The sequence below is a fragment of the Rousettus aegyptiacus genome, unplaced genomic scaffold (genome assembly GCF_014176215.1).
Source record: "Rousettus aegyptiacus isolate mRouAeg1 unplaced genomic scaffold, mRouAeg1.p scaffold_m13_p_6, whole genome shotgun sequence".
Classification (NCBI taxonomy): Eukaryota; Metazoa; Chordata; class Mammalia; order Chiroptera; family Pteropodidae; genus Rousettus; species Rousettus aegyptiacus.
The window spans coordinates 32,710,893-32,735,082 of NW_023416309.1; the positions used below are offsets into that span (position 1 = coordinate 32,710,893).

Genomic DNA, 24,190 nt, shown 5'->3' on the forward strand with positions numbered 1-24,190 from the left:
TGCTCAAACTGTTAAAATTTTAAATATGCCTTTGTTCAAGTTTTAATAATTGCCTATTATAGACTGGGAGAATAAATGGGTTTCTGTGTGTACTGTGGCTGGATACATATTGATGGGCTGTGCTATAGTACAGACATGAATATGGTTTTTACAGAATTAAAAACAGCTCAGCAAGTATATATGTTTTTCTACAGTCCTTTCGAATGTGCGAAAACAGAAAAGAGTATTTAACTAGAGTTGAGATTTTGCCAGATGAAGGTAATAAAGGGAGACAGTAGCAAGGGAGTTAGGGGAGAATGCAGGAAGAGATTACAACACACTAGAAAATTTAAGCTACACTAGAAGGGACATAAGAACGCAGAGGTGGCACTAGACAGTGAAAATATGGATATTTCAGTGGATTGTAGGTCCTGGAGATGTTGTGGTCAGAAAAAGAATTGATCAAAATTGAGATTATGTAGATATATTGTAGTTTATGGTAATAAATCAAAATTGCGACTTTGGGATTTAATGGGTAAACTAGGATTGAGAGTTGGATCCCTGAAGCAGAGAGTGTTAAGGAAATAAGGAAATGAGAGACTAAGGTATTGAAAGGATCACCTACATAGACATTAAAAGCACCAAAAATGATAACAGAAACAAAATTGGAAAGAATTCACTGACCCAAGGGCTAAAAGCTTAAGGTAATGAGAAGGACTGATCTGGGGTGTGCAGATGACCACAGCAAGGAGAGAGAGTGGATGTTACAGTCTGATGACATGTGGTATAAAACTGAGTACAAGGCAGGGAAGCGAGAGCGGGGGAGAAGAAAGAATGGTCTGAAGTATCAATGAGTAGCAAGGAGCACACCAATCTTCCCCAAACGCCAATGGAAAAGGGCTTGGGAGAAAAAAATATCAATCACTTAGAGCTCCTGCAGCAGAAGCAGTGCATTTTGACTCACTTTTTAGAGCAAACTGAACATTTGGAGAAGATTCTGAAGTTATTGAGAATTTTGTTCATGATCGACCCTGAGTTTCAGAATATATAGTGAAATGGTTTTAGGAATCGAAGTAGGGTGAGTGATGGATTAGAAGTGGTCTATATGGAGTGATACAGGGATAGAACCTGAAGGATACAGGATGACCTGGGAGTTACAGGCTGCTTTGGATGATTGGAAGCAGAAATGAGCTCAGTTTTGATGGTATGAAGCAGGTAGTACTGATGAGTATGTGAGTATCAATGAGAGGAGAAGGGTTGGTGATTGGGTGTGTTGATGTAGGGGCAAAGGAGAAGGGAGGTCTTATCTAGACTGGCCAGGGCTCCCAGGTTTCTTCCTCATTTCTATGGATGTCATTGGGTGTCATATTTTCGTTTTATCCCCAGCCTTCTTCACTGCACAGAGCTGGCATTCGGTAAGGGTTTGTTCACTGACATCAATCCCCATCTGATAAACCATCAATAACACTAGAGATGATGTAGATGAAACAATTTCGAATACCTTGGAATGTCTATGGAGTTTTTCAGTGTTAGAATCCCATCCTGTGATACCAGATACTGTTAAGCTTCACATGGTAGTATGATCTGAGAATGAATCATCACTGATTCATGGATCCAGCTCATTTCTCCCACAGTGCTCACTTTAAGTCACAATGACCTTTTCTGACTACTTGTAATGGCAGCACAGTGGGGACTGCAGTTCCTGGATAGTGTACCATGTATAGACTGGTTAGCTAGTACTGTTTCTTGTCCCTTGGAGTGAAAGGGAAAGTAAAGCCAAAGAACAGGGATTTAATGCCCCATTTTTCTTCACTCAATTGAGAAATATATCTGAAAAACACTATAAAACTTCTGATTTTTAAAAGGTCTTTGCAAGGTGATTTTGGCCTTTTTCAGATAGTGAGAGTTTTTTAAGATATTAAAGAATTTATTACTTTTCCTTGTATAAAATAAAAAATAACACAGAGATCAAGAAATCCTAAGACCTTCTTCAGAAGCATTCCGGTCAGGGAAGGAGTTTCCATTTTTAAGAGGGAGATTAGACTGGGTGACCTTATATCCTTTTTAGCACAAAGTTTGTATTGATCTATAAGATTTGAAATATTTGAACGCTTTCTTTTTTTCTTTATTGAAGTAGGAAGATGGCAAAATGCTTTTAAAGTGTTCCCAACTACTAGAGACTGAATTATATCCCCTAAAATTTGTACATTGATGCTTGAAACCCCAGTGTGACTATATTTGGAGATAGGGTCTTTAGGAAGCAAGGTTTAAGAAATCAGATTATAAGAGTAGAGCTGTAATCAGATAGGACAGTGGCCTTTTAAGAAGAATAAGGTATCTCTCCTCTCTCCTCGTCTTTATTATTTCTGCCCCCCTCCATTTTCCCTCTCCTTCTTTCTCTCTTTATCCCCCGCCTCTACTTTTACCCCCCACCTTAGGACACAATGAGAAGGCAATCATCTGCAAGCCAGGAAAAGAACCCTGACAGACACCAACTCAGCCAGCACCTTCATCTTGGACATCCAGTCTTCAGAACTGTAATATAATAAATTTCTTTTGTTTAATCTACTCAGCCTGTGGTATTTTGTTATGGCCAGTCTTAGCAGATTAAGACACCAACCTGCCCACCTTTATAGAAATTGAGTTCGTTCCTAAAGAAAACAATAGATTTGTATTTCACTTTTGGTCAAGAGATGAATCAGAAAATTTATGCAATGGTAAAATATTTTTCCGTGGAAATGTTTACTTATTTTAAGAAATATCAAGAGACTTTAAGATCCTCCCTCAGACTGACTGCTAGTGTTTCATTGGTATGGACAGTACTTACTGGTGTATGACCAGTATGCTGAGTGAATGAACAAATGCATGCAAAGAATCTGCTGAATGGTGAGAGACTGTGAGAGACTGCAAAAAGAGAAAAATACTGAATAATATGTTGCCTTTCAGAATTCATGTGAAATGAAAGCCTTAACTGTCTTTAGTACCTACCATTGTGCTCAATATGTATCGGGATATCAAAAAGTAGAGAATTCATTTGTGCTTTTTATTTTTCTAATTTAAAATTACTGGCTCATTACTGGCTAAGTCAATATCAAGTCTCTTTGTCTGGATCTACAAAAGCAATTACATTTTAATGCCACTGTAGATTTTTATACCTGAGATTTAGTGTTACTGTCAAATAGATGTTAGCACATAAATAGGGAAAAAAGTTTATTGCACACAAGAAAATAGAAGTACAGAGAAAAAGGACCCTTTCTTACCCCCAGATATTTTTAAAAGACATTCCATGTTATTTCCACAGAAACAGCATCCCGACAAAGAACTGTGGCACTTCTTAGATCAAGGCTATAGGAGGTAGATAGTCTGGGACTCACAAGACTACCTTATGCCAGGTATCAGTGGACAGGGGGAAATTGCTACAGCTAAGTATTCATAGCAGAGAACTCCAACAGTGATTATTCATCAGAGCTATAAAATGAGGCTCAGAATATCTAAAACCAAAATCAAACCAAAAAAAAAAAAAATGCTGGAGCAAATAATGAGAGTAAATTAGAGACTTCAGATTCACTAAGCAATTTTGTGACTCATAGAAACCCAAAGGGATTCCTGGAATTCTTTCTGTAAGTAAAGCTAATCAGGACCCAGGGGTGGATGAAGGATTTCATGTTAGTACTTTCAGAATGAGGGAGAATATTGGAGCTTTGCTCAGTGACATCCAAGAGGACTCAGGCAGCCAGGATGTTGCAGAAAATCAGGTCTCTTAAAGTCAGTTTTTTTCCTCCTCACTCAAGGCCTATTTAAGTGCAGTAAGAAAGCTCCATTATCCTGATTTGGGAGAGACTCCTGGAAGCTTCCCCAAGTTCAAGTTAGAGGCTGACTTCTAGGATTTGCTTCCCATATGGTTGTATTGCTATAATCATTCCCTTGTATTTCCTGTTTCTTTGCATGGGAGAACAGGCTAACTAATCAGGCTTAGGTTGTCTGCAATTTTAACAGTTGGAGAGAGCTCTGCATTCAGTTAGAGCGAAGATAGACAACTAGTAGTAGCCTTCTGTTCATGACAGGTAGAAAAATGAGAAAATACATCATAATCCTCACCTTCTCAGGGTCACAGATCTTTGAAAGGAAAAAACTGAAACCTTCAATCACTATTTTTTTCTGCAGAAAACTCTTCATTCCTTAAATACAAAGGTTATAAGAAGAGACCTAATGGAACCTTAGAAGTGTTTCTCATGTGCTTCCGTGTGCTTACCCATAAGGGTGGCGGGGGATCACAGGAGACAGAGTGACTGTATCCTCCTGCCAATCCCCCATGATAAACCTCAGCCTTTCTATAGCAGCAGAAATCATGAAGGCCTTACAGGGATCAAAATATGGGATGGAAAAGTGTTTGTGGAAAGTTGGAGAAAGAAAAGCCATATGGGTGAGAATGTGGTAGATTATTTCTGGAATTAAACAAATTAGGGATCCATGGGCATCAAGTTAAAATAAAGATAAGGGATTTGATATTGTTGCTTAATGTTATGAATTAAATTCATTAATACTCTTTGAAAATCAAGTGAAAACATTTAAAATTAGTTTCTATTTCTGGTTTATGCCTTGAATACAACTCAAGAACTTGGGCTCCCACAAAGTCTATACTTGATCTTAGCTAAAAGGCCAAGTAGCGATTCCACAAAGTCTAAAATCTTTTATGCTTTAGTCATTGTCTTAGTTTATTTGGGCTACTATAATAGAAAGGATGGGGGTTGGAGAGATGGATGAAAAAGGGTAAGGGGTTAAGAAATACAAATTTATAGTTACAAAATAGTCATGAGGATGTAAATTACAGCATAAGAAATATAATCAATGATATTGAAATAAATATATATGGTGTCATATGGGTACTAGATTTATCAGGATGATCACTTCATAACTTATATAAATGTCTAATCACTTAAACTAATATCATATGCCAACTAAATTAAAAAGTAATTAAAAACTAATAAATTATTTTTTAAAATGTATGAATTGATTGCGGTATAGTGATTTATTGGTGAAGATTTAGAATAACGGGAGAAAGGGGGTCCTTATGTATTTGTTCATTGTGCCTCAGCGAATGTGAAGAGTCTTTGTAGTATTTAGAAACCACCTCTTCTTGATCACATCAAAACCATCTCTTTATATTTTGCATTTTTAAATGCATTGTTCCTACCTAATTTCATATTTTTCACTATAAGAAAAAGATAGTGACACTGTTATAAATCCATAATGCCATAGCTCTTTAGAACCTACTTGTATTGAAACACTACAGACTTTCACTTCTGAAGTTCCCTAATACCACCTATTTAATGCTGGTTATATCATACTTATGATTCTGTATCATCCCCCATGCCACCTGTGGATACTACTGGCTTCCAATGTCTCTCTTAAAAGTACTATGCCTCCTTGATAATGACCAAATGTAACTCTTACACAGTAAATTGGGAAAGATAATTTTATGGCCATAATAAATTTATCATTCAGAATATTATGCTAGAACAACACATCACCCATGTCTTCTTTTGAACTCTTTAGGCCATAATCATGGCATTCCTGAAATGTGATTTTTCTATGTGAACTGCACCCCTGTCTCTCATACACTTCCACAAACAGGAAATATAGGCAAGGGGCCGGACATGGTGAGTATTCTCATTCACATAAGTAATGCCTGTCCTTCATCCAACTCAAGACTGATTGAAAACAGTCTTGTCACCACATGAAAGTGGGGCGAATAAGAGAGAACAATGATCAGAAGAAGCCATTGGTGCTGCCATTATAAAAGCTCTCAGATAATACACAAGCATCCGGCTTCAGAGAACTGCAGAAAACAGGTGGCATGGAGTTGAGGGAGGGGGTGGTGAGCCCGCAGGGAGGAGGACACTCAGGATAAAGGACAATTGCCATCACACCCACCACCCAAAGGTTAGCACAAGAGCTCTGAACTCACCCTATGTCCAACATGAAAACATTAACTCAAAATCAACATGTCAGTATATTTCTGGTGGCCCATTTTCATGCAGTCATGCCAACGAAGTACTGTGCTTCATTGATCCAGAATGATCCAGGATCCAGTGCCAGCCACAAGTCCCAGGACAATCTCATAGCCTGAGTCCCTGAGTTTTGTGGCAGTATCTGGGCAACCTCAGAGGTTGGACAGCGCCTTGAAGGAAATAAATGAGGACAGAGCTCACATGGATCCAAGTCTGACCCCAAAGTGCCTCATCTGGGTGATATTTCCACCACAACTGGTCCCAGGATTTTCAGGAAGAAGATTTAGAAAATTTCATGGAAGGTGCTCCAAAGCACAGTAGGCTTCCTAAAGCCCAAACCTAGGTCAAGGCTGAAACTTGCCCGAGTTTAAGGGTAGCTAGGTAGAAGAAGGTAAGCTAGGGCCAGTTCATGGAGTACCTTGTAATACCATAATTGGAAGTTAAAATTTACCTGTAAATTGGCACTACCAACACACATGTCTTACTTTTCTTTGCAATGCATATTATTAGGTAAACTGAAAAAAATAAATTATGGTCAAATAAATGGAAAACCCTAGACTCTGATAGCCCTTAATGTAGTAATATGAATTTTGAACTTTCTATGATTAGAAAGACTATGCACCCTCTTATAATTTTATCTTTAAAAATAACCCATGGAGAGGAGACAAAAAAATGGTGTAGATGATAAAGACTCCGTTCATCCCTCTGGCGACCTAATCAAAGTTGTAATAGAAACAAGGAGCAGTAGCAAGGAAAAATCGCCTGGGATCTAGATGAACAAGCCATATAACTAGGGAGAAATCCAAGAAAGCACCCTGCAATGGCAGAAGGTAGGATGGGACAAGGATGAGGGGCTACCAGTTTTGAGTGGCTGAGTGAGATGGAGGCTGCAGCAGCAGCAGAAAAAGGCACCATGTCCGTGAGAGGATTTTCACGGTGACGAACCTGCTCGCTCTGAGCGCCAGTGCCTGTTCAGCTGCACGCAGGGGCACCAGAGACTTACAAGGAGACATTGTCAGAGTGAGGGCCACGGTGAGACTCCTTCAGTACAGAAGTGCTGGCATATCCATTGTTCCCTGTTGAGCCCTCCCCACTACCAGTGCATGGGAAACAGCTCCACCATTGCCCAAACCTCATCAAGCTGGATAACAAAGGTCTCTCTGCCCAGAGGGTTTCCTGAAACCCTGCCTACACCAACTCAGGCCCCACCCAAGCCACATTCAGGTGTATCTTCAGCGAGTCAGGTGCTCCTTACTGAGACTCACACTGGTGGAAGCAGCTGGCCTTGGTTTCTAGTGCGGCCTTTTGAGGCCGCTATAAGCACAGCATCTGTGGATTGCTTGCTGAATCTTAATAGGTGGCCTCGGAGGAACAGAGGCTTGGGCTAAATTTGGTCTGCAGCTGAACCCCTCTCAAGATTGTGCCACTGGACACCTACTTCACAAATCAACACTAATTAGACTGGGACACTTAGAAACTTTGCTTAGTACATAGAAACAGACATGGAAAGGCAGCCAAAATGGAAACTTTAGCAGAAACCATATGACAGAACAGAACAGAGATTCAGATGTAATGGAGTCAAGTAATCTAACAGGTGCAGAGTTCAAAACACTGGTTATAAAGATGCTCAGTGAACTTTTGGTAAATGTAGAGAACTCTAACAAAGAGATAAAAAAGGAAATGGAAATTATAAAAGGAAACTTGTCCAAAATGGAGAACACATGAACTGAAATGAGAAGTATATTAATGGAATAAACAAGGGAATAAATGAAGTGAATAAAGAAGAGGATCAAATGCCCTATCTAGAGGACAAGAAAGTCAATCAGGACACTCAATCGGAATGGCAAGAAAAAAGATGCTAAGACTATAAAAATAATTTAAGGAGGATATGGGACACTATTAAGTCTCCAAATATTCATCTGATTGGCGTAACAGAAGAAAATCAAGATATTAAACAGTTGTTTGAAGAAATAATGATGGAAAACTTTCCTAACTTGGTGAAGGAAATGGACATAAAACCCCAGGAAGCTCAGAAACTTTCAAAATCAGGGATCCAAAGAGGCCTACACCAAGGCACATCATAATTAAAATGCCAAAGTTTAAATACAAGGAAAGAATATTAAAAGTAGCAAGAAAAAAAGAAATAATTACTTATAAAGTAACACCCATACGACTGGCAGCTGATTTCTCAAAAGAAACTATGCAGGACAGAAAGACTTGGCAAAATATATTTGACAGAATGAAGACCCTGGATATACAACCAAGAATAATTTATCTAGTAAAGCTATCATTTAGAGTTGAAAGACAGATAAAATGCTTCCCGGACAAAAATAAGCTAAAGGAATTTATTACCACTAAGCCAGTATTACAGGAAATGTTGGAGGGACTTCTTTAAGAAGAAAAAACATGTATCAAAAACAGGAATAAAGAATGGTAACAATGACATTCCTATAAATAAGTACTTTAAATGGAAAAGAATTAAGCGCTCCAGCCCAAAGGTAGAGAGGCTGAAAGGCTAAGAAAATAAGACCCCTACATATGAAAAGGAAGGAAATGGAAAAAGATACTGCTTTGATGAACCTTGAAGGTATTTAATTCACACAGAGAAAGATAAACACTATATGATTTCACTCATATGTGGAATCTAAGGAATAAAAAGAACAAATGAATCAAAAACAGATTTACAAATATAGTGGGACAACTTGGTGATGGACAGAGGAGAGGAGAGTTGGGGGGCTGGAAGAATGGAGTGAAAGGTTAAAGAAGTAAAAATTAGTAGCTGATGGATAGTCACGGGGATGGGGAGCATGGCATAGGGAATGCAATTAGCATTAATACATTGGCTAGGTGGAGGGTCGGGGAAGGAGGGAGCAATTGGGGGATCATTTTACTAACTATATAGATATCTAACCAATGTACTGTATACTTGAAACTAATTAACATTTAAAAAATAACCCGTGGAATCTTTAATCTATTATAAAATATATTCTGTAATTATTATTCCATAGAACACACTTTGGAAAATGTTACAACAGACATGAGAGCCATTGCAAGGATTTCATGCACAACAGATTTCCATTTTAGAAAAATCAGAGGGTGACAGGAAAGTGGGTAGTTGAGTAGAAAGAGAAATGGTAAGGTCAAGAGTAGAAGTTAGGCAGTTATTGTTAAGAATTAGTCAAGTGATGATGAAGTCTGAACTAAGTCAGATTAGCAGTACTGTGCAGTCACAAAATATATACCTGTTTCTTTGACAACTTAAATCATATGCACCGGGCTAAACACAACTAAATGAGGAAAAAAGCCATTTTATTTCAGGCTATTGAGCTGGCCACTGCACTCAATGCTGGCAAACTCCAGTCAGCACATGAGACTGTTTCCTAGGAGTCTTAGTTATCAAGTACATTTTATTCATGACCAACTAGCCCCTCTGAGTATGATTCTCCTATTTAAGAATATGTACTTGTCATAAAACATTTCCTTTAAACAAAAGTCAACCACTTCATCTGGGACTCAATCTGTTCCATTGCTGCAGGGAAAACTGACCATGTTGGACTTCCTGAGAGACAGTATGTCAGGCTCTAAGGAGGCAACTTCCTAAGGTATTCTCAAGGGTAATTTTTGACTGGATGTGATTGTTCTCCTTTGAAAATGACTTTAGTATCCAATCTCAGTGTAGGCTGCAACTGTATTCACAGACAGCACTGAAGAACTCGTGTCAACTCTTTCTCTCTAAATCTAGTTATGTGATTCTACATCCCCAACCACACATAAGTAAATTTACGTCCTTTAAAAAGATTGAGCATTTGAATAATCCCTAGACAAAAATAGAAGCACCATATGTATTAGAAGCTGAAGGGATAGAATCTGGTACATTTTCTGGAAAGAATCTAAACTGCTCGATTTTTAGATAATAAAGCTGAAGTCTAGAGAGAGAAATCAACCCAGCCTGACCCAATATTGCAGAAATGAGAGGTAAACCAAAAATGTTCTTATCGTTTTTAAATTTTAATCTCTAGTGACAATAAATCTCTTAGAATATATCAATAAAAGCTTCTCTTAAAGAGCAAACAAATATTATTTTTTTCTTAATTTCAAAAGGCATGCAAACTTTAACTCATGGTACAAGAGTGTATCACATTCATAAGTATTCCTTACATTTCTAAAAACCTAATTTCTGTCTTCTACACAATAGAGTAATTCAATACAAACAGAAAACATCTGTATTTGAGAAGATTTTAATGATTTTATTTTTTTAAAGAAATTTATCAGAAATTTTAATTCTACCTCTAAATGCAACAAAGGGTGCTCCTGACCCTACAAACATGTACACAGCCCACTTCGCCACAGCACACCGGGGGCCAAATCCTCAGCACAGCAATGTCTTTCTAGCCAACACTCTATCCAGACATTTAATTGTAGGTGCAGGTATTTGGTCTTTGTTTGGCAGGCTAAAATTTTGAGCCTTTTGAGCATTGACTAACAAAATTACCGAGTAGCCCTTAAATCTTTAATGGTAGGAGCTCTTGATTAAGCCTAAGAAGAAATATAGCAAAGCGTAGTAGGCTATGGGCTGGAGAGGACAAGACCAGTCAGGTCCCTCACTGACAGCGGTTTGGCCAGCCAGTTTAACATGTAGCTTTTCATATCTCTTCTGAAGACAGTTGTTAATCAGAAGCAGAAAGCTTTCTGAGAAACTGAGAGACAGCAGAGCAGCAGCTGCTACAGTTAGTTTGGGAAAGACACAGCATCATTCGGAGAGTACTGTGATGACAGACAGTATGGATGAAGGGTAGGACTAGGCAGACTACAAGAGAAGAGCCAAACGGTGTAGGCAGCCAAATGCTGCTGCTCTTCAAAAGCTGGTAATGACACTTTGGTAGCACCAGTAATGCCAAGCACTCATCTGCAGCAACCTAGAGGCCCACAAAGGCAATCTGCAAAGGAACAAAATCCCCAAGCCACTGTGTGGTAGAAACATTAAAAGAAACAATCTAAGCCACCAAATCTCCTATTTATTAGAAGCTTAAGAGTACAGTGAAAACATACTGGAAAAAAAAAGTTATAGACCAACACATTATAATTCCCATTTGTGTTTAAATAAAATCTATGCATGTGTTTGTGTGTATGTATGAGAGTGTGCATGTGTGCATATACACATATATAAATAGATATGTCTGTATGAGCATACAGAAATGTCTGAAATCATACCAAATTGACCAAATTGTTTTTTATACTTGTCTCTGGTTGTCAAATAAGACACATGCAGGAGCTCATGCTCTTTCTCTCATTTTTTAATGTTTTTTTTTTCTTTCTTTCTTTTTATTTTATTAGTTTCAAGTATACGGTACATTGGTTAGACATTTATATAGTTTATAAAATGATCCCCCTAATTGCTCCTTCTCTCCTCTGGCTCATCACCTAGCCATTACACTAATACTAACTGCATTCCCTATGCCATGCTCCCCATCCCCATTACCATCTATCAACTACCAATTCTTTGATGCTTCGCCCCCTTCTCCCAGCCTCCCCAACCCACCCCCGGCCTCTGTCTGTCACAAAATTGTCCTTTATATTTGTGAATCTGTTTTTGATTTGTTTGTTCTTTTTGTTCCTTAGATTCCACATATACATGAAATCATGGTATTGCTCTTCTTAATTATACATATTAAGGTTCGAAATTGATGACAGTGGTGGCAGATTTTACTTTCTTTCATATTTGTTCATATTTCTTTAAAAAATATAGAGAGGACATTTTGGAGAGGAAAGAACTTGTGATCTACAATGAAGAGACTGAGTAAGATCAACATATTTTATTTTATTTCATTTTTTGGCATTCCAAATGTCCCCTTATATCTACTACTACCTCCATTATCTCACACACATTCACACACACACACACACACACACACACACATTCTTGCACACATGTTTTTACCACCTGGGAAACTCTTTGTCATCTTTCAATTATTCTTTTGATACCTGGCCTATAGTAGGGTCTCAAAAAATATTTATTGAGTAAATATGTCAGGGCATGCCCCAGATGTGAGTGTCTGTTCTCTACTCTGAGTGATCTTCTGCAAAGCAGGGATCAGGTTTTTTCAGTCATGACTCCAGAGTAGAGTGACATATAAGGCTCAATCAACAATAAATGGAATTTTGAAAGTACATTTATTAAATTGAAAAAGTAGTGAATATTAAATACAGTTATGTAAATTAAAATTTTATAGTTCAACAGAGATTCTATAAATGTCGGTGTTTTAATATACTATTAATTCATACAAAATATATATATTAAAAGTCAAACTTTATATTTTACAGCCCCAATTAGTTGTGGGAATTTGAAAAAAAAATCTTTTCATTTTGTTTTCGTTTTTAACCAACTCTGTAAAATGGGCATACCTTTCTGACCAGGTAGAGATGTGAAGCTCAAATGAGCTGATGTCTCAAGAGTGTTCTGTAGGTGGGAAAGCAATACAGCATAAATATGAGATTGACCTTTTCCATTTTCTTACAAGGGGAGAGCATGAATGCAGTGTCCATTACCACAAATTATGAGGTCAAGTTTTTCATAATAGCCTGCAGGAGTCAGCAGATCAGGAGTGCAATAGATAAGCCTTGCCATGGAAAAACCACCTTCATGACCACGGTGTCTCCACACCCAGGTAAGTGCCCTTTTTCTTTTATTTCTGTTGAGACACCAAGAGTATACTTGACATACACTTGTAGAAGGATTCCCATTCCAAAGGTGGAGAAAAGCTTTATTTTTACATCAGAAGATCAATCCGTACTTTTGATTGTGTGGATTGGTCATACCAAAGAATACTTCTGTAATGTTTTCACTATAGGTTACCCACTCTCTCCCTCCTTACTCTGAACTGAAGAGAGCTTGTTAACATAATTAGCTGAGAAGTAGCCAAAACAGCTTTATTTATCTTTCGACTTGTTTTCTCTGTTCTTTTGTTTCAGATTACAGCCCAGGCAAGTGAGAGAAATGAGAATAATATCCTAATTAAAAAGGTATAACTGAGTTTGTACTTTCTTTCTCACTTATAAGCTTTCTTTTAACATAATACTAAGTATGCAGTAGGGTAAACTTATCTTCTAGGAGCCACATGTCAGTTTTTAAAATAAATACCAAAGCTTTATAAATGAGGCTTTATAAAGTTTTATTCCCACCACTCTCATTAATTTCTGCTAACTAGAATACTTAAACTCCAGCCACTAGTAATAACCCCCACAAAGAGCATTAGCTTTCAAATTTACTATGCATGGGAATAATTTGGAGTGCTTCTTTAAAACATAAGTTCCTGAGCCTCACCCATAATTACTAGGATTTAGTTTAGGTCTGGGGTACATCTCAGGAATTTGCATTTTAACCTGTACCCCAGGTGATTCTTATGCAGGCAGGTAATCTAAAACTGGAGGCTCTATTGCAGTGGCTTAGGGGATCTACAATAGGATGCAAATCCCAATGTTCATTTTAAAAAGATAATAGCCTTACGTGTCTAGTATTCATTCATTCATGTATTGATTTAAAAAATATACATTTAGTGCCTATATGTTTCAAGCACCGCATTATAAAGATATTAACACAAGGCAGCTTCTCTCCTTAAGGAGTTTATGACATACTTTTAGGAGCTGAGGCAAGTTTCTGCTGCCTTTCCCCCATGTACATAGTATGTGACAAATCAATATTAGTATTAATATCATCTGGGAGTATAAGGCAAAAGGTTTAAATATTTTCCTGTTTTGGGGCAGAAATTCCATCTAAATGACAGTGGAGGAACCATAAAGTCTGCAGGTAACTTATGATACAAGCTTTTTGTCTTTGGTGGGGAATGGGATGTTGGGAAGGGGTATATATGCAACAGCAAAGAGCCCTTCCTATTTGGCAAGATATATCAGTTCTCAATATGTCAGTCTTGGTGGAAGGCTAAACCATTTGGGTTGTCATGTCTAGCATTTCGAATCTGAAGAACTGGTGTGAAGGCAGAGAGTCTGTCATGACCCTATTTATTACAGAGACTGTGGAGAATGTCCAGCAGCAGTGCTGAGGATTAAGGCAAAGCAGCAGTGACCAACAGTGTCAGCAGTGCCTTTTGCAGCATCATAATAAGACTGTTTCTGGGTGTGAGGTGACTTCCTTCAGCTCCAGCCCACTCTCTAATGGGTTCTCCAACCTCCTCATTAATGCTTTCCCGTAAGGTTGTTGTCGTTTTTTTTTTCCTGCTTTAGTTATTCAGGTTAGTTTCTGTTGCTTGCAATCTAGAATCCTGACTAATTCCAAAACTAGCATCACACATGGCCTCAGAGAAATGGCAGAAGAAAAGCCTAAGATTGGCTATGTGGACAATGTGGGCCTGAAGTAGGGAGAATTCCATTTGCATGGGAATCAGGAAGACCCTAGAATGTAATAAGTCAGCCATTTAAATTATTATTCCTGTTTACCTGGAATGAGGTAATGCCCAACGAAGAAAAGTCTTTCTAAGATGGAGTTGCCACTTCCAAATAAAAGTGAAAGGAACATAGAAATCAAGGACTACAGAGTGAGATATTGGTCTATCACTTTCCTGGAAAGCTCAGCAAAAGAGAATAACGATTCTCAAAATTCTCAGATAAAGACACTGAATGAAACTCAGGGATAGTTTATGATCAAGCTAAAAGAAACTTTTTTCCATTATTGCAAGGTAGCTCAGAAAAATCTATCTATTGCCATTGTTCTAGGGATGGTGGTATTCTGGGAATATACAGGAGGTTTGGAGAAACTTGGAGTACCCTGAATCCTCACCTCCCATTGAGCATCATTTTGCCAGCCTCTTCCCTGTCAAGAAACCCATCTTCCCTTCCTTGAAGGCACTGTCTTCCCTCACCTAAGGGAATTGCCTTCCCAAGGAAGCCAGTTCTTCTTGTTTCACTCTCTTTACCTCTTTGTCTCCAAGGTCAAGTCAGGGAAGAAAAGTACAAGAAGGCTTATACACAAACATCTCTAGTACTCCAATAATTTATATCTGTTAGGATCTTGAGAATATGTGTGGAAATGGATTCTAAGAGGGGCTGGTCCAGGCTGGAGCAAACCAAATTTATTGATATCGGTGCTAGAGAGTCTACATTAAACACACGAGTCAAGCAGGTGGGAGTAGTTCTAATTCTTTACTCAGGTGGTCAATGTAACCTAAACAATATATGGTATTCACATAATATTAATGTGAAATGCCATTCGTCCTTTGGACTAAAGGAGAGAAAGGAATACAAAAATTAAAAATAGAATTTCCAGAGTAGCTTTGTCATGTGCAATCTGACCAACCATATGCATTTCCCGATTATCTCTGAGAAAGGGCCAGACACTGTTTCACCAGTACCTTGAGAAGTACAATGGCAAGGGGACTAACAGCATATTTGAAGATGAAAGAAATGTCGGTTAGAGGCACAAAAGTTAAATAGCCCCTTGATTTCACTGTGGATGAGAGAATTCTGAGGTGGCAAAAAACCAAGTAACATTAGATAATAACAAAAAGCATAGCTATATATGTGTCACAAGGCATATCTCTGCCATCACAATCAGAATAGTCTAATCCACAGGGACTTAAACAATTTCCACTTGGTCATTGGATACCTAGGCCTAAAACAGATATAGAGTCCACTAAGGTCCTACTTGATTTGTATTGACAAGAGCGGAAAACCAACAAACTTCAAAGCTAGTGAACAGAGATCTGATTGGAAGGCCCATGGGAGTCACAATTTCTTTTCTATTTTGCTAACCTCAGTCATTTCAGAGACCCACAGCTCTTTGAAAGTAAAGATAATATTGAGGCATTTAGAAGGAAAAATGGACCAACTTTGGGACCTTGGGAGATACAGGGGCAGCAGGAGCGATGTGAGAGTTTGGGGTTATATTTTTATATTTATCTTTTCCCCAGATAATATTTTGTTCATTCCTTTGCATATTTTTATACAAATGTTCCAATTTTTCAAAAGGATGTTTTAAAATCTTCTAAACCTGAAGTGAAGCATATGATATGATATTAGAATACCTTAAAAATGGCCACTCTCTATTTTATTATTTATCAGAAATGACCTTGTCCATAACTTAGAAATTTAGAGTTTTCTTTTTTGAATGTTGTGGTTACTTAATTCATTTTTCCAAAGACTTTTTTTGAATGCCAGCTAAGTCTGCATTACAATCAGATTCTTACCTGTCTTCTCAGAAGGAATGTTTTTCTTTGCATTTGGAGAAAATGTTAATTAACACATTAGGAATGTATTTGGTACATTTAGTTGCAAATGCAAACAGTCTAATCTTCTATTCATTAGAGCCTTTTGTCTGAATCATTCAAGTGAGTAACAGGTTGCCCTGAGACATCACCAAAATGATTCAGTTATACTAAAAGTATTCCTTTTTGTATTTTCTGGGAACGGTTATGTATTATGAATTACTCAAATTGGATTTTCATTTTATCACCACGGTAACTATTATAGCAACACTTAAAGGGATGGCCATGTTAATTATTTTACTGAATGAGAGATTCTGGCCAAACTTTCTGTGCTGAACATAGCAGAGAATGTTAAGAGCATTTACAGGAACTAAATATCATCAGCGATTTTGTACTTTGGGGATTTATATTGATGTTGGAGGAACACTAGTGAAGAAGCTGAGGAAAACTGAAAGGGCTGGGCTCAGTTTTCCTTTTGGGGTTCCATTTTCATCATCCTTATCACTGTGTTTATTCTTTCCTAGGGGCAAATACAAATGGAAGGCAAAATGAGAAAGTCATTTATCAAATGTCTATGTGTTAGGTGCTTTCTATGATCTGATTTAATATTCCCAACAGTTCTATGGGTTAAGTACTATTTTTATTTTTTTTTCTCTCTTGACAGATGAGAAAACCAAGGCTGAGAAAAAAGAATTCATTTAGTCATTAATCTAATAAATAGTTATTGATTGTTTTCTTTCAAGATTAAAGGCCTTATGAATTTGATTAACTTTACTTTTATAGCTTAGCTCTAGAAATCACATCCCCCTGACCTCTCTCTATACCCCTCAGAAACCTCGCTTCTGATAATCAGTGACCCTGGAGGCAGCAGAAGACAGCAGCCCAGACCTGACTAATGGTCACACAATCTAGACCTTTGTCAGGGTAAAGATAATATCTTGATCTAAGTTATGTTTCAGTCCTTGGGCCTAAGGTAGGAAAAAACCCTGGCCACTTTCCCATGAGAACAGATGGAAGGACTCCAGAAAAGACCTTAAAGCTTTCCTCAAGACCTGAAGCAATGATTAATTACCCTTACCTCAACTCTGATCAATCAGTACAGCCCATGACCCCAACTCTCTTAGCTACCATGACTAATGATTTTTCCCTATATAACCTATCCACTAGAGGCCATAGGGGAGCCACATTTTTGAGCACCAGCTCACCTGTGTCTCCAGGCTTGGGGTCATTTTCTTATATAAACCTGTACTTTCTTTGCTGCAGACTCCTGCTTGTGTCTTATTTAGCTTCGATGCATACAGGCAAACAAACCCCTTTAGTTCAGTAATCTTTTCAGCAACATGGACCAAACCAATCGAATTAATGTAGCTGAGATTTCAAACAAAGTCTGTCTGACTCCATAGACCATACTTTTGATACTGTATGATTTTGCCCCTAGGCAGCCTTGAGTTGTAGTATATCTTCCCTACTGCAGAGGTAAGGAGGAAAGAGATAGAAGGTGGGGAGGGAGAAAGAGAGAGAGAGAGAGTTAGTTAATGTTAATTATGTTGACATAAGAAACTGTAGAGAATTTTTATGAGTTTATTTGAGCCAAACTGACAACAATTGCTGGGAAGCAAAATCTCAACAGATTGAGAAAACGCTCTGGAAAATGGCCGTTTTGCAGCTTATTTTATTTATTAGAAGCAAAGCAGGAGACATAGGAGGGTTATATATGTGGGGGCTAAAAAAATTAATGCTTATACTTCCATCTTCTAAGTTCTTCTACTGGGCTAATCATCGAATTAACAGAGACAGATTAACAGAAGAAAATTAAAGTTTTAATACATGCACATGGGGAATTCACATAAGCATGAAAATTCCAAAGACAGCAAGTCAACATTGGGTCTATATGACATTTTTGGACATAGGAGAAAGGGTGGGGGATGGTGTATTAGATTTCAGAAATGAGAATGGGTAGTTTATAAGCAGTTGAGGAAGAGGGAACACACATGGCAGGCAAATTTTTGCTGGCAACTCAAACAATGAGACAGAGGGTACCTAGCTAACAAGACCATGCCTGAAGCCCTCTTATTCACCATACTTAATTCAAATTAGGCTAAGGTGAACATCCTAAGATTTCCTTCCTGAAGCAGGTTTTTCTATCTGCATCTCTTGGGCAGGAAAGTAGAGAGAGCCAAAGTTTCTTTCTGAGTCTTATTTCTTAATAAACAGCTTAAAATCACTATCCCTAAAGGCAGCTCCAGAATGGCAAAATTTTGGTTCCCCCACATGAAATCCATTAGTGGCAGATTAAGGGGGTGGGAGGAAGCAAAGTGGGGAAATCTCTGGGACTGGATAAAAAGTTACATGTACATACCTCATTTACATTTGTGTGTACATGATAGTTAATAATTAACATTTACAGCATATATAGTTGTGGGGAATAGAGTAACAATCTGGGATGCTGTGGTCTCATGCTCTGCTACAGTGATTGTGCCCTGAGGGGTCTTGTAAAGAAAATTACTCTGACATTTCAAAGGTATATTATTATCTAGATGCAAAAAGACAATAGACAGATTCACTTAAGGTAAAGATTGACCTTGGTCAAGAAAGCTATAGGCCTAGGACATAATTACCCACATGACTCACTCTCAGGAATTTTCAACATCAGACCATTTTATGTTTTTACTTTTGGTCTCTGAGTTTGTAGGGTCCACCATGGTGCCCTCCCCTGAGCTTGTCAGACTTAGTATGTGGCCCCTTTTTCACCCATAGTTAGTTAATTATAGCCAGGGAGTAGGGGTACATCTTTCCATGCCTATAACCTGAAAGCAGTGTAGAACCTATTCTACAAAGAAGCAGAATACATGATGTAAGATCACTTACCTTTGGAAGGTCTCTCTCCCAAAAGAATACCCTTTTTTTCATTTTTCATGAGAGTCAAATGCAATGAGACCTGAAGGTTAAACTGCAAACAAAATGTAACTTTTCTTTCTTCTTTGCTTGCATTATATACTCTGGTCATCTTCAGTTTCTCTCTGTTCTTAGAGTGTATACTGTTCTCTCTTTCTTCCATTCTACTAATCTATCTGGAACACACTTATTCCTTCTTTTTCCTTGCCCCTCTATACCTGGATATCTTCTACTAATCTTCCAAGTCTTAGCTTTCTGACACCTCTTTTTCCGTTTAACTTGAGGTCTGAAACCAGGTGAGGGGGCACCTAGCACCAATGACCCAGGATCATAATTGCCAGTTTTCGATTGTCTGAATCCCTTACTAGATTGTCACTTGTCTGAGGGCAGAAGCCACATCTTTTCTTATTTGCCACTGTAGCCCCAACACTTGAAGAGTGCCATTGTAATTGCTCTCTAAATATTTGTTGGAAGAAAAGGAGAAGGGGATGAAAGGGCCGAAGGATGAAGACAGGAAGGGAGGAAGGGAGGGAGGGAGGAAGAAATCCTTAGGGACGGCTCATTGTTCTTCCCATATTTAAATGACTTTGACATGCTATGAGGGACTTTGCTCATCTGCCTAGAGCAGCAGGATACAATTATATTTATGCAAGAGACATATTTTTTTATGTGCACTATCCAATATGGTAGTAACTAGCTACGTGGCTCTATTGAGCAAGCAAAATGGGCCCAGTGTGATTAAGTGATGGAATTTTTAATATAGTTTTATTTAAAATTTAAATAGTCCATGTGGTTAGTGGCGACTGGTGGCTCAGAGCCAGCCTCCCATGCCTGTCTGTACAGCTCCTCCCCCACCATTTCAACTCCCCCGCTGCTCAGTACTCAATATTCATGGTAATTTCCTACTGTTTTTAGGAATTCCTCTGAAACCCTCCTTTACAATGCCAGGCAGCAAAAGTCAAATAAATGCAGCAGATAGAATATTATTTACTCCTCAGCAGTCTTAATGAGGGTGATTTTCATCTCACAAATACTAGTGAGTGATTTCTATGCATATCATCTAGAGCTGTATTTTTTCAAAACGATGTCTATAATGGTAAAATGGTGAAATAAGTAAATAGTCTCTCAAACTGTTAGGCCAAATGCTCCAAAATCAGCTATAAAACGTATCAAAGTTTTAATTTGAACATTGCTCTTCATTCCTTTGGTATACTGAGAAAACAACAGGGGACAGAACAGCAGAAGGAGGCGGGAAGAGAGGCAAGAGAAAAGTGTGAGAGAGAAAATGAGTAAATAGTCTTCGTCTCTTCACGCAAAGCCGAGTGAAGACCATCCTACGATCATCGATCATCATCATTAGAGGGCCAGCAGGTGGAGAACGGAGGGGCACAGCATCAGAAGCCAGAGTCTTCCGCACTCCCAAACTTGCTTGAGCAAGCTACATAACCTCTCTGAACTGCAGGATTTTACGTTTAAATGGGGGGAAATATAACCACTCTCCTTATATGGTTAGGTTTTTTTCAAGTTTCAAAAGAAACAACATATGGCAAAAGGATATGCAATTTAAGTTATTCTTTCTGTTACACAAGAGGAGGCAGTTTTAAAATCTCACCACTCTGACTTCCAATAAAAATTTTGGACAGAAAATAAGCAAGATTATATTTCTTAACAGCCATTGAAATTTACCTGAACATATATATGTGTAGACAGACAGACAGACACACACACACACACACACACACACACACACACACACATCCTAATCAGTATTTATTGTCAGGCAGTATCTACTTCACAGTTGTCCTGGAGCCTGGCACTGCTGAATACCAAGGACAAGATGAGGTCACGGATGGATTGGCGTGAAGGGAGTGGAGTTAGCAGCACAGCACTGGAATTCAAAACAGGGTGAGATCTGCAAAAAGAGTACACCTTTGGATCTCTTCTATTTTCAGTTTCCCTTGTAAGTATCTCCTTCAACTTCCATATTATACTAACTTCCTTGCTGAGCAAGTGTTTACTTACTTTGAAATGTTATAGTCCAGTGCTTGTACCAAGGGTTCTCTTTAGCTTTGAGAGATGTATCTCCTCATGAAGCTTAATTACATGTCTAGCAGTATACTGGGTGCTCTGTAAAAACGAAAGGAAAAGCCCTCAAGAAGTCTGCACTCTGGAGATGGAGCTCATATGCAAGTGGATGACACAATGGTCCTAATAGATAGTATAGCAGAGCAAACTAGGGAAAAATTGGCTCTGCCCATGTGCAATTTAAAACCCTCAGACTTTCTAACAACCTCACGAGTATTTGTAATTGGAGCACTCATTTTCAATGGCATTCCTACTTTGAATAGAAAGAATATTGACATTTTGTGGGTAAAAATTCAGATTCATAATTTTATTTTCAGTACAAACAAAACCACCAGAAAATGACAGCCTACACACTAATGACACATGCAAGATTCTATCAGGTTAGGTCAAACTAAATGACTGCTGTATTCATCATATATTTCTAAATTGATTTTAATAAAATTTAATTACTCAAAATGTTATATATACCATGTCTGAAAATTCAAACTATTTTCTGATTTATTAAAACATGTATATACAAACTATGACCAAAATGAAATGAAATATTACCAGTTTCCCTAGATTTGTACTAAAATTACATCCACCCAATCAGTTGTGGCCCATGTGTATGTATGCATGTATGTGTGTGTATACATAGTTGCTTCCTGTGTTCATTCACTCATTCATTTATTCATCTGTCCATCCACCATCCACCCATTTATCCATTATGGAAGAATCTTGATATAGAGAAAGAACAGGTATTTAGAACTCGACAGACCTGAGCTTGAATTCGAACTCCACTATTTACCACTAATTATGTCTCTGGACCCCAGTTTCTCATTATAAAATAGAAATGGATATATACCATATCTAAACCAATAAGTTTTTGTAGCATTATTGAATGTAATATTGGTACAGAGATAGTTCTTTAATTTATAATTATCCAATCTTGGTTGAGATGAGGCCAAGTAAAGTAGTCATCAACATTATCCTGAGGAATAGTGGTATAATCACTTATTCTCCATTATAAGAAGAGAGATGCAAGCTATGTTAATCTTCAGGGCTCAGAGAATGAGTATTTTGGTTTTCCACATACTGTGGATCAGAGGTGATTTTAGACTGGTCAGCACAATATTGCTAATCAGACATTTTGACTTCTGCTATGCCAAATCACATATTCCTAAAAAAAAAAATTGAAGTGATTGAAAAATAAGTCCCTATTTTTAAAATAATAAATTTTGAGGCACCATCGAGAAGCTAGCCTTGCACTGGCAGAGCAGCCAGGGAGTGGGCTATCTCAGTGCATGTCTTTTTGTTCATCTGATACTTTGAGAAACAATTACGATTTTTCCTTTGAGAAGAAACTAAGTCATGAAAATATTGGTATTCAGTTGTAATCAAGTCTCAATCTTAGAGGAATTATCAGCATTCTCTCTGTGATCAGCTCTGTCCACCTAAGAAAGCCAAAGGCACTTGATGCCGTTCCTACTTTTTCTTTTGTGTCCAGAACTCAAATAAATAGACCCATTCCAGTTGTTAATAGATATTTGACTCAGCTGCAATGGGTGTGGGAAAAATTTGAAACTGGCATATATAAGTGGTTTGGGTTAGATTCAGAAGCCAGTTTCGAAAAAAGAAAAAGGTAAAGTGCCTCATGGAATGCCTGGTGCAAAGCAGGAACACAGCAGATAATTAGTTTCATTCTCCAAACTTTGACTGAGCTCCTGTTGTGTTATGTACCAGCCATCCTTGACCAAATAAAACTAGGTTCCTGCTCTCAAGAGACCTATAATTAGGTGCTGGAGGAATTTACCAAGAGATATAAATAATGCAAGTTTGATAAGTATAATAATAAAAATATAACATACTGTACCCTCAAATAGAAAGGAGGAAGCCCCTCAGCTGACAGGTCACAGAGAATTTCACTTAAGAGAGTGTGTTATTCTCGGGACCCTGAGTAACAAGGGGTTTATGAGACTTTAGTCCTTGTCCTTCTTGTGTTTGATTTTGACATACTGTCTGGGCCTGGAAATCTCTCCCTATCGGTAAAGCAGAGTATGGTAGTAGAACAATAATACAAATCCTGGTTTTAATATCCTCCAAGCTGTTTCTATTCATTAAGTAATTTATATATTTGTCCTCACTTCTCTTCGACAAATATTTACAGAGTACTTAGATGTGTTAGGCACTCTGTAATCAATATTAATAATAAAACAAATATTTTTCTTATTCTTGTGGAATTTATGACAGCTGATAACAAGTAAATAACTCAATAATTCTAAACAATTTAATGACTAAAACCCATAAGCATACTTTTGTAAATTATGATACAATCTACGGAGATAGAGAAAAACTAGTTTAGGCAGCAGCAAAAGCCTTTTCAGGAGCTAACGTTCACTGAGGCATGAAAGCAGAGGAAGAAGGAGGAGTGAGAAGAGTGGGCGCAGAAGTGGCAGGGAGAGCTTTGTGGGGAGAAGAAGGAGTGTGTGCTAAGGCCCTGAGGTGGGAAAAGCTTGGCCTGCTCAAGCTCTTGAAAGGTAGCCAGAGAGGGTGCAGGTGGAGTTTGTTTAGGAGAAGGCAACGCGAAATCTTAACTCAGAATTCATTTACATTCATTTCAAAATGTTCTCTATTCGGCTCAAGTGAGAGCAATACTGAGTTACTAAAATGATAACAGGGATGGGTGCGTCCCCCTCTCTCATCTCCGACTACTCTTCCTCACTCACCTCGACCACTCTGGCTCTGCTGTTTCCTAAACTCACGAGGCCGGGGATGCCTCAGAGCCTTTGCAACTGTCTGCTATTGCTTCTGTTGTATTGTTTTTTGCCCAAATCATCCTCTGGCTCCATCCCCTACCTCATTCAAATCCTTGTCTTCTCAGTGAGGTCTTCTTCACCCTTCCCATCTAAAATCTCACCTCTTCCGACCATCCTATACCTGTTTTATTTTTCTTCATTGTATTTATCCTCTTCTAAAGAGTAATTAAATGTCCTTATTTATTCTGCTTCATCTCTCTGTTCTCTAGAC

The 24,190-nt window shown here is 38.1% G+C and overlaps 1 non-coding gene across 1 annotated transcript; it reads right to left on the bottom strand.

Annotated features, from left to right (window-relative positions):
- Nucleotides 1–12,505: 12,505 nt before the first annotated feature.
- On the bottom strand, nt 12,506–12,663 carry LOC118604359. The gene has a single exon (XR_004951687.1). It is a non-coding gene; the product is annotated as a U1 spliceosomal RNA (small nuclear RNA).
- Nucleotides 12,664–24,190: the final 11,527 nt, after the last annotated feature.